Source organism: Ascidia mentula, chromosome 2 (genome assembly GCF_947561715.1).
Source record: "Ascidia mentula chromosome 2, kaAscMent1.1, whole genome shotgun sequence".
NCBI classification, from domain to species: domain Eukaryota; kingdom Metazoa; phylum Chordata; class Ascidiacea; order Phlebobranchia; family Ascidiidae; genus Ascidia; species Ascidia mentula.
The window spans coordinates 18,990,494-19,006,994 of record NC_138567.1 but is presented as its reverse complement, the minus strand read 5'-3'; the positions used below and the strand labels follow the sequence as shown (position 1 = coordinate 19,006,994).

Below are 16,501 nucleotides of genomic sequence, written 5' to 3'. Positions count from 1 at the left end.
ACAGACGGTGCATCTGTAATGATAAAGTTCGGCGAACTGGCACCTGCTCAACATCAGCAGTGTTTCGCTCATGCTTTGCATCTATAAATCACCCCAAAGCACGCCCATTAAAACAGCGCAAGAAGCAACTGAAGAAGATACCGATGACATCACAACGGTTACCGGGGAAGATTCCGACACAGACGATTTGTCTACCGTATCGGGCTAGGAAGAGACAAGAGATGAAAGTGTGCCATTCTAAGACAGGAGATTTTTGTGGCCGTAGAAAAAGTACGAAAACTGGCAAGGACGTTTCGGCATTCTCTCCTCTTAAAAATGATAAACTGCAAGATTTCGTGAAGGAAGGCAACTTCAATTAAGCTTGGATTGCAAAACTAGGTGGAACAGTTTACTGTACATGATCCAGACATATTTACGCATAAAGAACTGGAAAGTGTTACAACGCAGAGTGCAACGTTGATGACAGCTGATGGTGCCTTCCGATTCATTTTTTCGCAGTTGGAACCAAGGTGCTCAAGTTCGAAATTAATTCTAGTGGAGCTTTTTCCAACTGATGCATCAGCATCAACAAGTGAAGAAATGGCGAAAAGTCGTTGGAAATTACCACTTCAAGGAACTGGTTGCCGCAAATCCAATTTTGAAATTTTATTTGTGTTGTGTTTATATTGTGTATTTTTCGCATAGTGTTAATTATCCAATTTGCCAGAGACGCCCGATTCAATCCAGGTTTGAAGCGTCTAGAAATTTACCAATTGTTGCAACAGTTAAATGTTTGCTGGCGAAATCTTTCAGCTCACAAATAGCAGGGTAAATTTTTTTCATAAACAATAGAGAATGCTCGCAGTTTCGCCATGACCTTGAGAGCCAGTGGGAAACCGGTACATGCAACCGCGCATTGTGAAGATGAGGAGCGTGTATTTTTATCAAGGGTTCCCCCGCGCGCCACAATGCAATCCCCGACCTTTAGTTAAAGGTCTCAATCTTACGAGAAAATCCGATTCCCGAGCGTAGAGAAAAAAATAACGCAGCTGATTGATTGATATTAAATATTTTAACGACCCTGTTAGCAGCCCGTTTACCTTTTCTTTCTAGTCCTCTTGTCGTTTATTGTGTTTTTATCCACTGTATAATTTACTGCCGTAGGATCCGTTGTCGTTTCAGACCTTGGAGCGCCACCTTCCTTCCCAGTGCGACTGGCTGCAATCTCATTATTCGTGAGGAAATCACCTTTACATGGGCATGCCGTTTTATTTCTTTGTATATTGTTCATCTGCGTAGTTGCTTTTTCGCGCAAAATAAACATGATTTGAGTTTGATTTATATGATTGTGAAGCTCTGCTATGACTGAATCATTAGTGGAGACAACTGGCTATCTGTGATCTTTCCCAGTTTGTCATGAAAAAGCGTTATCACTGATTGTCGGTAATAAAGATCGGAAGTTTATCATATCGTTGACACGCATATGACAAGTAAACTATGTTTTTGTGATTTATTCCCAAACTATATCTCAAGCCCTGGGGTAAGCTGATAAAAATACGGGATAAATCTCGTAATATATAGTATTGACTGTTTGGCTGCGCAAATTTTTTCTTTTTTCGGATTTGTTCCATTGGAGTAATGACGAATTTAGGCAATTCCTAAACATTTAATTCTATGTTCTTTCTTATTTTATGGGTCTTCGGGTTTGGACAATATAATTTATATAGGTCTATCGGTTTGGGTACTGCACTCAAGGCATTGTAAAATCATAGAATGCATATAATTCATTGCATTACCAATTATGCATTACAAGCCATGGTGTCTCCATATTCAGCGCAAAGTTTCCATCGCCCAGACAGTAGCGGCCGAATTAAGATGCCCTCCCAACAATTCCTTTGTTCGCTAACGATATAACCGTCAACGCATCGTCACATTCCCTCAAGCAAACTCCCAATCTGTTCCGCAGGCGGTAGTGTGTGACGTCACCCCCTTTTTCAAAATTCAATTTGAAAAAATCGCGCCAAATATGTGCGCCACGAAGTTATTGAAAGTTGGAACAAAAGAAAGGATACTATAACTTTTCAAGTGTAGCTTGTTAACATTGAAATAAACCACGTTTACTGAAATACGGATTTGTAACAAATTAATAAAAGGCGTAAATCATAATTTACGCCAATGCTTCGGCTCAGGTCGGCTCAGGAAAAAGTGGATGATCCAGCTGGGCTGCATTGCCTGGGCTGCCAAGCCTGAAAACCTCATGATCGCGATACGTTAGCTGTGATCGCCAAGCAAGGACCTGCGCAGTGGGGCGATCCTGCCTATCATGCCATTGCATGAAATATTACTGCGTCATCTGATACGGTGGTAGAGATCCCCTTCGTATATGTGAAGGTTGCCTGGCAAGTTGTGCGCTTGCGCACCAGTGTACCTTGGCCACAATATACCCCGTGAAACCACTGAGCTCCTGTAGCTCAGTTGGTAGAGCGTTGGGCCTGGTTAGCCCAGGGTCGTGAGTTCAAACCTCACCGGGAGCTTGATTTTTCAAATCTTGCTTCGACTTGTCAGGAAAAAGTGGATGATCCAGCTGGGCTGCCAAGCCTGAAAACCTCATGATCGCGATACGTTAGCTGTGATCGCCAAGCAAGGACCTGCGCAGTGGGGCGATCCTGCCTATCATGCCATTGCATGAAATATTACTGCGTCATCTGATACGGTGGTAGAGATCCCCTACGTATATGTGAAGGTTGCCTGGCAAGTTGTGCGCTTGCGCACCAGTGTACCTTGGCCACAATATACCCCGTGAAACCACTGAGCTCCTGTAGCTCAGTTGGTAGAGCGTTGGGCCTGGTTAGCCCAGGGTCGTGAGTTCAAACCTCACCGGGAGCTTGATTTTTCAAATCTTGCTTCGACTTGTCAGGAAAAAGTGGATGATCCAGCTGGGCTGCATTGCCTGGGCTGCCAAGCCTGAAAACCTCATGATGGTTGTTTAAAGGTATATTGAGAGTGATATCAACTATGAAAACACAAAGGCGTCAGGTTTATATAATAACCCATTGCAAATTTATTCAAAAACACAATCACAGATTATCAGAATGATGTTACAGTTTAATGTTAAATATACAATATTTTTTAGTACAAAGAAGAACAACATTCGGTAAGTGGCATGTTGTGATTGGTGATTTAACAATTTACAGACAACAAAAAAAGGATTTATTTTGTGTAGATCATTAAATCAAGAAAAGTATTAGTAAGTGCAATGCTTGTGTGTAACATGATAGATATTTCATGCATTTTAAAAACAAAAATGAATTACAAAATGAAATTAAATTTACCTTTCATAATGAAAATGAGTTTAAAAATGAAATGCAAATTCATATCAAAATAGAAAAAAATGTTATTCAAAATTAATTTATATTCAATGAAAACTCGTGGCAACGATGGGCCACCATAGACATGAAACTTTTGCGATCAGATAATATTAAGTACCTCGGTGTGTAAACCTGGAGAACTCGCATTCATTATTTGGAAAAGAAATTGTCACAAGCATGCGGCACTTTGTTTCAGTTGCGAAATTATGACGTTTAAACATTGAGAAACGTTTACTATTCATTTGTATATTCCCATATTCAGTACGCTATTGGTGCTTGGGGTGGAGGATCGGCAAATTCCTTTCAAATCCACGTCATTATATAAGAAATTAGAACTCGAATTGGCCAAAGCCGTTGGTAGACACAGTACACGTCCATTTCACAAGAAATGCATCGAATAACAACCTATTTCACACCCCCTTCGGCTTCCGCATTCTAAAGTATACGGGAATAAATAAATCCTTTCATTAGATCGCTCTCCAGTTTATATCCACCCATTTTTTACATCTCAATACTAACATCCGTTTTCCCCTTTACCCAAAGAAAACGTTCTGAGAAGCGAGTTTGCGTTTCGATGGGTTTTGCTTTGGCCAGTACGGCCGGGTGGCCACCTTTCGTAACCCATCACCTTCCAAAGTGACTGGCTGCGATTCTCCGATATAACCTTTATGGTTTCATTGATTTGATTTGAATAAAGCCGAGTCGACTCCAAAACCACCTCAACAGAATGCATTATGGACTAATTGCTTCGTACCATTTATCTAAGCTAATAACAAATACGGCAAAGCCGCACACTACCAGTTAAACCTAGCGTTACCAGCCGCAAAAGAAATAATTGAAACTGTTTTACAACATAATGCTTCCTCGGTTTTGCATGCAAACAGACGAATCAACTTTGAGTGGTAACGAATCACTTCTGCTAGGATATGTGCGATTTGTACATAATATGCAGGCTCAAGAAGAAATGCTTTTTGCAATCAGCATCCCATCGTGCTAAAGAAAAATTGGTAGCTATTGTTTTTGCCGCAAGTGAATACTATATCCCATCATGCCAGTCATATCGACTGGAAAGAAATAGCATAATTGCAACAAAGCGATAAAAATCATTTTAGGATCTCTGACAGATTTGCAATTTTTTTTGTGACATCGTGCAAGACCACGATGTCGCTCACCAGTATCTCATGGTGCTTGCTCATGAAGTTAATTAAAATGTACCAAGACCGCCTGCAAGATGCGTCCCTATACGAATTCTTACCACACCGCCACATTCCCATTCTAGTCGGGAGAAGTTTGGTGGCAAAGTCAGAAATTTGTCGCAATCCCGAGGAAACTAAAATTATTGCACCAACTTTCGATTATTATGTGCGCCACCGGCAAAATTTCCGGAGAATTATTGCAAATTTGAAGTGATACAAGAAATGCAATAATTCCACTGTTCACAGTTACAAAGTATAGTTTTTTTCTGTTGTGTGGACCACGTGGAGCAGGAAAAACCCTTTGCAGGGTCGCAACAGTGCATTGTTTTTTTTTCACTGGTTCTGGCGGCATTTCAATATCGTTGTTCCAGACGAAGTTTTGGTTTTGTTTGGCTGTGATCGAAATCAATTGCAACCCGTGTGCAACGAAGGAGAAAACGAAACAACTGCACATGTAAACAATACGATCACAATCGCAGTTGGCAAAACACTTCTATTTAAAAGTTCGTTAAGGTAAAAAAATTCGGGTTTATACAGTTACAGACAAGGAAAAGAACATTATCCTGTAAAGCCGTCCCAACTACGGCAATACAACACTAAGCCTGATGCGTTATACCGGTAACTTAAAAGCAAATATTTGCAGTCCACTGCTGCTACAATATTGAATATGCGGAAATAAAACGTGGGTTCGTATAGCATGCAAAAGCTGCCCAAGAGTCTCTACGTTTAATTAATATGAAATTCCTGTTGCTGCCAGGCATATTGCATTTAAAAATGTACTGCTCTTCTGGCATAAACGTACTGTATTTTACGACGTTTCGTCTGCCGTGCGGCGAAACTTCATCAGGTATGACGCAACAATTGAATCTCTACGTTTGTGTAAAAGACGCTGAGTTTGTGTTTTAAAAAAAACTAAAGCTTTAAAGAAAAAACACACTTCAAGTGTGAGGCCACGATTGACATGCAACACGCGTGTAAATTTGTGACTAAAAAAGACGGAAGTTGACACACCGTGTGTCATATGGTGTGGAGTCCTGACTTTCTGGGCCTCGAAAGTATTATTGGAATGCCATTGGCAATTAAAGAACTGGACACATAACCCAACGCCCGAGTCGGAAAATACTACTTATATTACGGGCTGTCCACACGTAGTGAAAACACTTTTTCAGAATAAAAAGTCATTTGTGTTAGTTGTGTTCTGTAGGGTTAAATTCCACTTTGTGACAAGACACTTATTATTTTTCTTTCAATGCTTAGGGTATACCCTAACTATAGTACAACTCGCAAAATAATAATTATATTACGGACTGTCCACTCGTAGTGTAAACAATTTTCCTGTGCAAGTCTCAGCATGAATAGTCGTTAGTTGGTCCGCAAAGTGTTTTCAGGGGTCCACAGACTCTTCTGAACACTGTAACAATCACAACATACATAGATTGCAACATGGGTAGCATCACAGCGCACATGTCATATGCACGTTTTACCATCGTTTTAGCCCGTTTATTAAAGAGACGCCCATTTAGCGAACCATTGTAAGGCTCTTTGTACTGCAGGGTCCGGGCCGTTTTTGAAGTAGGAAATAATTCCGTGACACTAATATTCGCAACATTAGGAAAATATGAGATTTTTGTTGCGTGACGTCATAGAATGCGCTTTAGTCGTGCGAGAGCTGGTAGCAAGCCATATGCGTAGGAATGGAAAACATTGTAAAACTGGTTTAATTTTTATTTAGTTGTGTAATAAGAAAACAGTTACTGGGGCAGGGTATTCTTGTTATGCATTGTCATTTTATCCACTCACAGCAAAAGATATAAGTAAAACATGTCTATAAAGCATAGATCTCCCATTGACAACTTGGGATGAAAGCATATAACGACTATCGTTTTATAGATGCGTCGATATAGGGGTGACATATTATTGCCAAAAAAACACATATTATACTATACGTTAAGCTAGTTTCAAACGACCTGTATTATCACCGTTACAATCAGGACAAACACTAGTTAACAAAGTGGCACGAAACATAATTTGCTTCGTTTACCGATGTTTGGGGCGATACGACTGACGAAATGTTTTTTGCGCATTTCCAAAACGTTAAAAAATCGACGCCTATGACAATCACCCAATCTTGTTAACAACGCATGGGAGATCATAAACTTGTTTGTGCAAGACTGTGCTAGAAGTATACATTTTTCTATATATAGGTGCTGTGGCAAAATAAGTTCTCTTTCTGGGTCATTTGCATTAAACCACAAAGTCTGGGAGCTGTTTTTGTCACTGTGATGAAACAGGTATTAGCTTTGTCTGAATACTTTTGTTTGAACACAATTTAAAACAAACCCCGAAAAATAGTTGCGAAGGAGGGTTTATTATTTTTATCCACACAAGTGTTCCAGTTTAAAATACTTTTTGTTAAATATTAGGTACTGAAAAGAATGACTTGAATAGTAAAACTGTTGCACTAAAATCTGTAGTAATAGTTTTTTTGTTGGTTATATTTTATGGTCCTGTAAGGTATTGTCCACTCAAACAAATCATCATGTGTAATATAGTGATTTCTTAAGTGAAGTTACCTGGTTCCTTAGACCAGGGGTGGGGAACCTTTTTTAAGTATTGCGGGCCACATAAAATGAGAAATAACACAGGCGGGCCAATAAAAATTTCGAAATTTTATTTAGAGATAAAATATGCAGAGAAGTAGGCAATGATTTGTTTCACTTTCACAGCTAGTGGGATGGCTGAAAGTTTTTAGAAGATGTTGCAACTCTTAACTGCATCTCCACGTTTTCATCACAGTCTGGAGCGAAGCCGACTTTTTGTTAGATTCAATTTGGAAAAAAACTGCTTGCAACGGTAGGTGCTTCCAAACAGAGACACATATTTCAAAGCATGTTTCCGCATGACTGGAAAATTATCAGCTATTTATGTAGCGTTGATAAAAGTTGAGCAGTGGAACGTTTTGGTACATCGCTTTCAACGTACCGTCACTCTGGAGTTCTATTATTTCATGTTGGAAGTTACTAGGAACATCAGTTGCAACCACATTGAAAGGAAAGGCAAAAATATCTAACTATGGGCATATTTGGCTGTTGTAGAAGGCTTTTGCTCTTGCAAGGTAGGGAAATGTGCAGTGTTTTTGTTTTCAAGTTGTACTTTCCACAGATGTAGTTTAGCTCCAAATGATTTCAATTTTGCAGAAGGGTCATAATTCGTCTGAATCAACACGTTGCTTAGTGTTGGTTGGCGCCAGAAGGGTCAAAATTCACACGTTGCTTAAATAAGCAACGTGTTAAATGAGACGTTACTAGAAGGCGACCGTGGTCGGCCAAAAGGGTTAAAAGTCTACCTAAACAACATGTTGCCTATTTAACGAACGTGTTCATTGCGACCTTTCTGGTGCTTTTGTCAACCCTGGCGGGAATTGAACATTATTCAGCAGATTTAGAAGACCACGCTTTTCCTGAAACGTTGAACTAGTTTTTTTATGTTGAACTGTAATCATTTTAATGTATGTTGTTCATCCCTTCGCTTCATCACATTATAAAACCTACTGCATCTCGTTGTATTTTAGTTAAAGGTACCTACAGGCCCACTTTAAAAACGATCGGGGAACAATAATGAAGCACTTGTTTAAAGGTCATGGTAGTTCAGCAGATACTATTACTACTTGTACTGGTAGAATTTTAATGCTTTTCCTCATATCAAGTGTAGAATTTAAAGCCGTTTTGCCTAGTTGAATTGGTGTAGTGTAATATATTGTTCCTATCTGCTCCATTGTAGTTCATGAGCAATTTGTATGCCATAACAGTGACTTCATTGCATATTCAGGCTGAGAATGTTCCAGTATAATCCTGTTGCCAGGACAAGAAAAGGAACTTTGAGAAGTGAGACTCGATTTAATATGATAATTTTTTTATTACAATTGTATACATCTTTCTTTCAGAATCCTAGAAAGAGCTGCAACAGCACATGAAATCGATATACTTATTTCTGAAGCGTTTTTGGCCTTGCCGCATACTTGGTATAAACGTGACAAAAGTCACAAATACATCCCACTGGAAAAAACTGATGCAAAAAAACGTCAAGGAAAATTTATGCAGATCTGCACTATATTTTGACATTGTGAGCCAAATTTTTGTTTGGTACCATAGGCGTCGATTTAGGGGTGACATGTCACCCCTGGTTTTTGTTTAAATTAAAAAATATAGCGCAATCTGTTTTTCTGGCCAAGCTGGATTGCCACTACGTGGCCATAATGATGAAAAAATTGTTAGGTCAATTTAACGCTGATATTCACTAATATTTGGCTGAGGACATTGCGACTAAGTTTTTGTCGCCGGAAATTCAAAATGAAATTATTAGGTCTTAAAGTTCTCCGAAAATTGCTTAGTGACGTGAAACAGCAAAGTGGTGACGAAACTTGTGACATTGCAAAGCAACGAAATCTTTTTAGGTTTTTGAAATACAGCTCATACTGACGGCGAGACTTTATGCAAAACGATAAAAGATGCTTTATTGCGCTGTAATCTCTCTATTCAAGATTTGAGAGGCCAGGGATACGACGGCGGAGGTAACATGGCCGGCAAAGTGAGTGGGGTTCAAAATCGAATTTTAAAGGAGAACCCGAAAGCGCTTTATTTCCATTGTGCAGGCCATCAACTGAACTCGGTTTTACAAGATGCCACCAACCAACTTTTTAAGGAACTCTCCTAAACGTTGGCCGTTTTTCAACGATATTGTTCGTTCTGGCAATGCAGATAGTGACACGCGCCGGTAACAGGGAAAATTCGACTACTTGGAGAACTGAGTCTACACTGTAAACTGAAAAGGTGGATTTGGACAAAATTTCCACCCTATTCCCTGAAACCATGGGTGGAAAAGTCCATATCCACCTTTTCGGTAAAGGGTGGATTGTTATGTTAATTGTAGAAATACACGGAACTGCTCATAAATATAGATAAGTATGTGTACTTACGTTCATACAATTGTGGCATGACTTCTTGAATAATTATTCACAATATTTTGTCCCCGTTTTTGAAATATTTTACATCCGGGACTCGTGAGGTTGTCTTCTCTCTTTCGAAAGCGCACGAGCCAATCAGCAATCTTTAGGTTAATTCTCGGTTGATTTAAAAGTAGCGTGGTAATTGCAGTTAACTAATTAATTACACGTTAATTGTGAAAAAAGTACAAAATTATTGGATCCAGGTTCAAATCATAAGTTTTGTATAGGCTAAATATTGTTTGTAACCAGATGGCAAAACTCGAAAGAACTCTCGTAAAAGAATCTTATTGCATTTGCGAATTGATCATTCAAAAGAGGACTGTGAAAACGGGTTAGTTTGTAAATTTTCTGAGTGTTTTGCGAACATTTCGACCTACACAGTTCTACTGAATCACAAGTAGATTGTATCACCGAATTAATAAATGAAGCCAATGCTCCTGATCCGGTCTGTGTCGACACATCCGATGATCCGGTGGAATTAGAAAGTTTTCACTGCTGTGTATGGCTTGTCGTGAACAGCATGTTTTGCCTATATCAGTGTTCAAGTCTATTTTTGATAAAGTATTTACACAATATCAAATTTTAACTTCCTCTAATGAAATTCATGATGTACCAAGTATAGAAACAGTTTGGTTTAACATAAGGCAAGAAACTGTATATCGGCAATTCTGCCTTTCTGTGGGTTTGATTGAACCAGTTAAATATCAAATGCCTTTAGGCAAGGAGTCTTTTCAATATATTCCATTGTTATAATCGCTTCAACATTACATTTCCCATATTGATGTGTTGGACAGCATTTTGAGATTTACTAAACTGTCAAACTACAGTCATGGTATGATATTCAAAAGCCACCCTTACTTCAAATGTAATGGAGATCTTTTGTGATGATGTTGAGGTGTGTAATCCATTGGGAAGTAGTAAATGTGTGTATAAGCTTACATGTTTTTATTACATTGTTGGCAACATTGAAGAAAAATATTGGTCTTCTTTGCAAAACATTCATTTGCTTGCTGTCATTAAAGCAAGCACAGTGAAGAAGTACGGTTACACCACTTTACTTAAGCCAATACTTAAGGACTTGTCTGCTTTGGAAAAGGATGGTGTTTTAATTACACTAGAGGATGGTTTTAAAAAGCATTTTTTTGGTGGTTTAGCAACTATTTCCGCAGACAACCTGGGAAGCCATGAGATTGGTGGATTTCGCAGATGTTTTAGTAGTGGCTCGATATGCAGATTTTGTCTTGGAAGGCATTCCGAATTGAAAGAAAAGTTCCATGAAAGCAGCCACAAGTATCATGTGCATTCCGAAGAAAATGACCCCCAGTTGGTACCCGCATATGGAGTCCATGGCGCATCACCATTTGATGCATTGGAGTCGTTCAATGTCATCGATGCTTTACCCCCGAACATAATGCATGATGTTCTTGAAGGTGTAATTCACAGTTTAAATTTGGACCAAATGACAACAAAAATAGACCCGAAGCATGGATTAGAGGGTCAGGCATTAACTGCTTCTCAAGCTTGGTGTCTGTTTTGTTTATTACCATTTATTGTTGGCCATCTGATACCTACTAACTATGAACCCTGGGAGTTGTACTTGAAATTAGCCAGGATATGTGTTTGCTCCAAAAATTTCAAGCTCTTAGATCAGTTACTTTACATGATTTCTATTCTTTTCTTATTGATTTAGCACCAAGCTGTATAACACCAAAATGACTAAAGTTTGGACCACTACGAAGATTTGAGCCCTATCATCAGCGAGTAAAAAAGGCAATAAAACGCTCCCACAATTTTAAAAATGTTTGTTTAACAGTGGCAAAAAGGATACAATACCTAAAGTGCTGGGAACAGTCTAAAGAATATGGTCTTTCATGTTCGGTAAAAGTAGTTGGAGACTCTGAGATAAATGGTGACTGTTTGATTCAAAGGGCTAAAGAATTATCTATTGACTGTGCAAAATACAAAGTTGGTGATAATCATGTTATTGACTTTATTGAGAATGAGTATGTTTTTGGTGAAGTCAAGTATATGCTGAATTTACAAAATGTTTGGCATTTGTGTTTCCAAGTTTTCCTCACAGTTCATTTTTGCCAAGAAGAAATTGAAAATTCATTTTGTTTCACAACCAAAGAAAAACAGCAATATTCCCTGCAATATTATAGTGATGAATATGAAGACTGGGTGGACTGGGAGGAAAAAGACACACCCCACCTTCAAAAAAACTTAATGTAATATTAACTGATAATGGCATGATTTTTTTACAACAAGTATATTAAAAATCTTTATAACATACTAGCCAGCAGTGATTCGTTTAATACTATTAAATTATCAACTGATGAGTCTCATGATAGTTCCAATGAAGAGACTGGAAAGTGGCCTATTTATAAACTTCCAGACTTTCCTGTGGATATTAAGAACACCATTCTTAGTGATGATGCCTCAACAAAACCCATTCCCCCTCCAGTTCGGCGCCGCATTGTAGACATTTTGTATTGTGACATAGTTAAATATACCATGTAAGATTGTACTTTCACAGCTCATTTTAGGTGCATAAAGTGTAGTGTGTTTCGCCTGAATGATTGCACAACGTGGTGGTGTCACGTGACCACCTCATATATAAGTGTTCCTCTGTGCCGTCAAGTGATTCCAGACATAGTGATGTCGGATAACGGCCCACAATACAATTCCTATCTTTTTCAGTGTTTCGCCAACCAATATGGCTTCATTCACCAGACTAGCAGCCCACGGTATCCACAAAGCAATGGAGAAGCGGAAAGGGCTGTAAAGACGGTAAAAAGTCTTCTGAGCAAAGCCGAAGACCCTTATTTGGCGTTACTTTCTCAATTTGAGCGTACCTCTGTTCTGTTTTCGTTAGTGCTCGTGATGCGTAGGCTACTGGACGAAAGTTACCGTTTCTTCGCTGTAATAAAACAGCCCCGAGTCCATACGATGATGAATCAGCAGAAACTACAGTTTCTGCCTGAGGATCATAATGTTGAAGAATGTCAGCGCTCGTGAGAAGATCTTTGATTGCCTTAAAAGATTCTTCATGTGGACGAAGCCACTGCCATGGTTCATCCTTCTGTAACAGTCCACACAACGGTTTAGATATGTCTGCCAAACGGGGAACAAATTTTGCGAGTTGATTTGCTAAACCCAAAAACCTGCGCAATCCCGTTATATCGTTAGGAGGTTTCATGGACACTACTGCTTCTATTTTTGAAGGATCTGGATAAATACCATTTTCATCAATGATATGACCTAAGAAACCGATTCGTTTCGCAGAAAAGACACACTTATCTGCATTTAACGTTACTCCAGCCTGCTGTAGGCGCGACAGGACTTCCATCAAACGCTCGTCGTGATGTGTCTGAGTGTCTCCAAACACGAGAATGTCGTCCATGTGGCACAAAACTCCTTGAAGTGAGTCCAATATTTGTGACATTTGTCTTTGGAAATGTTCTGGAGCAGATGTTATACCGAAAGGTAATCTATTAAAACAGAACCTCCCCACTGGTGTTATGAAAGTGGTGAGCAATCGAGATTTTTTTGAGAGTACAATTTGCCAAAATCCCGAATTAGCATCCAATTTAGAAAAATATTTAGAACCGGATAGGCGAGCAAGTGTTGCATCAACAGTAGGCAGCATCAGTCGTTCGCGACAAACATGTTTATTTAAGTGAGTATAGTCCACACATATTCTAACGGTTTTGTTTTTCAGTACACGAGAAAGGTTTAAGTACACAATTTCTTATGTAAAGGAAGTGGCACTCTGCGAGGTGAAGTGAGACAAAATGGTTTTGTTGAATGTATGAGTTTTATATCATAAGTGGGTGTCAATTGTCCAAGTCCCGAAAAAATCTTGGGGTATAAATCGGTAAACTTGAACGCGCTCAACGTCGGCATAGGAATGAGATGTGCGACGCATTTCCACCTGCTGCTTTTTCACAATCTCAGTGTTTCTGGCCATATTCACTGCTTTATTCAAAGTTAGATTAGGATCTAGTTGCAATCGCTCAGACAAACTTTTATCAAGCAACCCAACCACGATACGATCTCTTATCATTTCTTTTAGTTCGCCATAATTGCAGCTTTCGACTAGTGAAAATAGTGAAGTTATAAATTCATCAATAGTTTCTCCAGGTCTTTGCGCACGTGAATTAAACTGGCATCGTTCATAAATTACATTCTTACGAACATCAAAGTATTCATCAAACTTTGAGTGTATCAGTTTGCTTTTTCTTTGATTCGTCAGACAATTTAGACGCTGATCTGTAGCGATCAAACCTGCGAATCCATGTCCTCCAGCTTTCCGGCTTGTTAAAATCAAAGCATTCCGACGGCGATATCTGGAAAGCCATACTCTTCTATCACTTAGGTATCTTGAGGTCCAGCTTCTGACACCATGTATTGTTGTAGTTTGTTACACAACATAAACCAGCGGTGCACAACCTGCGGCCGCGGACGCTATTTTTTGCGGCCGTGCACATTTATATGCAAATACATGCATTGGCGGCCGTCGTTGCTTCTGAAACTTGTTTTTAAAGCGGACTCAAGAGTTAAGCTTTTAATTAGGCCCATTTCCATTTCCGCGTTGTACACATTCGTTCGCTGTAGCGAGTAGTAACTGTTGCAGCCACCGCAACTTTTGAATTACATGCGAGACAAAGCGAAACAATACGGATGGTGACGTCACAAAACATTGATAGCATGTCTGTAAATTGTCAATTGTCATGTACGCATGTACATTTGTCAAAAAGCTAAACAGTGGACTCAATCAGTCATGTCACTGAAACGCAAAAGGTTGCTAAAAGAAGAGAAAAGGGCGTTTAATCCCAAATGGGAGGTGGATTACTTTATGATGCAGACAGCAACACATACCATGAAGTGTTTAATTTGCAGCCAAATCGTTAAAACTGTAAAAGGGGATAATGCAAAGCAGCATTTTCAGCGGCATCTGTCACACGCCTATGCAAAGTTGGATGGAGAGTCTAGGAAGGTCTGTGTCGAAAATTTAAAAAAGCGTGTACGTCAGCAAACCGCTTGCATCTCGTCTTTCGTTCACTCCACCAATCATCGTTGCGAAGCTTCCTACAGAGTGGCATATCATCTTGGTGTTGCAGGAAAGCCTTATTCCGATGGGGAACTTGTTAAGCGATGTATCATGGACGTTGTGAAATGCATTCATCCCGGCAAAGAAATAGATTACTCATCGATTCCTCTCTCGCGCGCTACTGTGCAACGCCGGCAATCTGACATCGCTCAGCAGTTGAAGCTCTCTCTGAAAGCAAAAGTTAATAAAGAAGGAAGTTTACTTGCGCTCGCTGTTGACGAATCTACGGACATCAACGACTCTGAGCAACTGCTAGTCTTCGTTCGTTCTCTATCTACAAGTTTTGAGTTGTGTGAGGATCTTCTTTCAATGGAAACACTGGCTACCCGCACCCGTGGTGAAGACATATTTGATGCAGTCAAAAATGCCTGCATTCGGTCCGGATTAGATTTAAAAAGTCTTCGTGGCATTTGCACGGATGGCGCACCTGCCATGACGGGTAAGCAACAAGGATTTGTGACAAGATTGTCAGATTACGTATGTAAGGAGCATGAAAATAACGAGCTCGTTAATCTTCACTGTATTATCCACCAGGAAGCATTGTGTGCCAAATCCGTTGCTTTAAGTAACGTTCTGAAAGACGTAAATGGTATTATTTTATTCATTCGGACAAATGCTCTTCATCACAGGCAATTTCAAGAAATTTTAAGCTCAAGTGATACGTCAGCAGAGGACGTGCTTTATCACTCCTCCGTCCGTTGGTTGTCTCAGGGAGAGACGTCTTGCCGTGTTCTGCTTTTGCGAAAAGAAATAACAGAATATTATGGCTTTAAAAACAAGTATTGCCCCCTGATCAACGTTGACTTCCTCACATCTCTTGCTTTTCTGGTGGATTTTCTAACTCATGTCAACTATCTGAACCAAAGTTTGCAAGGAAAAACAACAACAGTTTGTCTCCTGTACAAAAGAGTACAAGATTTCCGGGACAAATGTCTACTCTTTAAAAGTCATCTAAGGCAACGCAATTTCTTTCATTTTCCGCAAGTGACAGCGCTGATTGACAGCAAAGAAATAAATGTTGGGAATATTCCAATCGATATATTTTCCGGCGTTTTCGACGGGCTGTTGGAGGAATTCGCTAACCGTTTTAAAGATTTTGAGAAAATTTCGCAAACAATCAGAATCGTTGCTTTTCCACATCTGGTGGAAACCGATATTGCACCGTTACGTCTTCAAATGGAGCTGGTTGAGTTGAAAAATAACGAGCAGCTAGTCAAGAAATTTAAAGACGAAGAAGGTTTGCTGGATACCTGGAAAAGTGCAGTTGAATATCCTAAACTGCAAGAATTAGCCAGAAAAACTCTTGTTCTATTTGGAAGCACTTACGTGTGCGAAGCAGCGTTTTCAAAAATGAAGTATTTGAAGAACAAGTACCGAACACGTATGTTGGACAGCAATTTGGAGTCGGGTCTTCGTCTGATGATTTCAACGAGCAACCTAATTTCGAAAGTTTGTCTATGGGCGTGCAAGAACAAGGCAGCCATTAAATACTTCAACTCTTCGTTACGTTGTATATACGTAATTTGTAAATAATAAATAGTGCACAATTTTCAGGTATGGAATCATTTTCTTTCCTTTCTTATATTGCTCACGTCAACTTGTCGAAATTATCAGGGGTATATCGTTGGAAAAGCAGTATATTCAACGGCGGCCGTTAGGACACAGTAGTGCGTGCGTTGCGGCCGGCAGTAGTAAAAAGGTTGTGCACCCCTGACATAAACGGAACGAAACAGCAGTGCACAGTAATTTGAGGAAAGGGGGGATGTAGTGTGTTTCGCCTGAATGATTGCACAACGTGGTGGTGTCACGTGACCACCTCATATATAAGTGTTCCTCTGTG

At 39.6% G+C, this 16,501-nt stretch overlaps 2 non-coding genes and 1 pseudogene across 2 annotated transcripts; all 3 read left to right on the top strand.

Annotated features, from left to right (window-relative positions):
* The first annotated feature begins 2,439 nt into the window (after positions 1–2,439).
* On the top strand, positions 2,440–2,513 carry Trnat-ggu (transfer RNA threonine (anticodon GGU)). The gene has a single exon. It is a non-coding gene; the product is annotated as a tRNA-Thr (tRNA).
* Positions 2,514–2,791: 278 nt separating this feature from the next.
* On the top strand, positions 2,792–2,865 carry Trnat-ggu (transfer RNA threonine (anticodon GGU)). Its single transcript has one exon. It is a non-coding gene; the product is annotated as a tRNA-Thr (tRNA).
* Positions 2,866–14,331: 11,466 nt separating this feature from the next.
* LOC145890322 (general transcription factor II-I repeat domain-containing protein 2A-like) lies at positions 14,332–16,148 on the top strand (annotated as a pseudogene).
* The last annotated feature ends 353 nt before the right edge of the window (positions 16,149–16,501 follow it).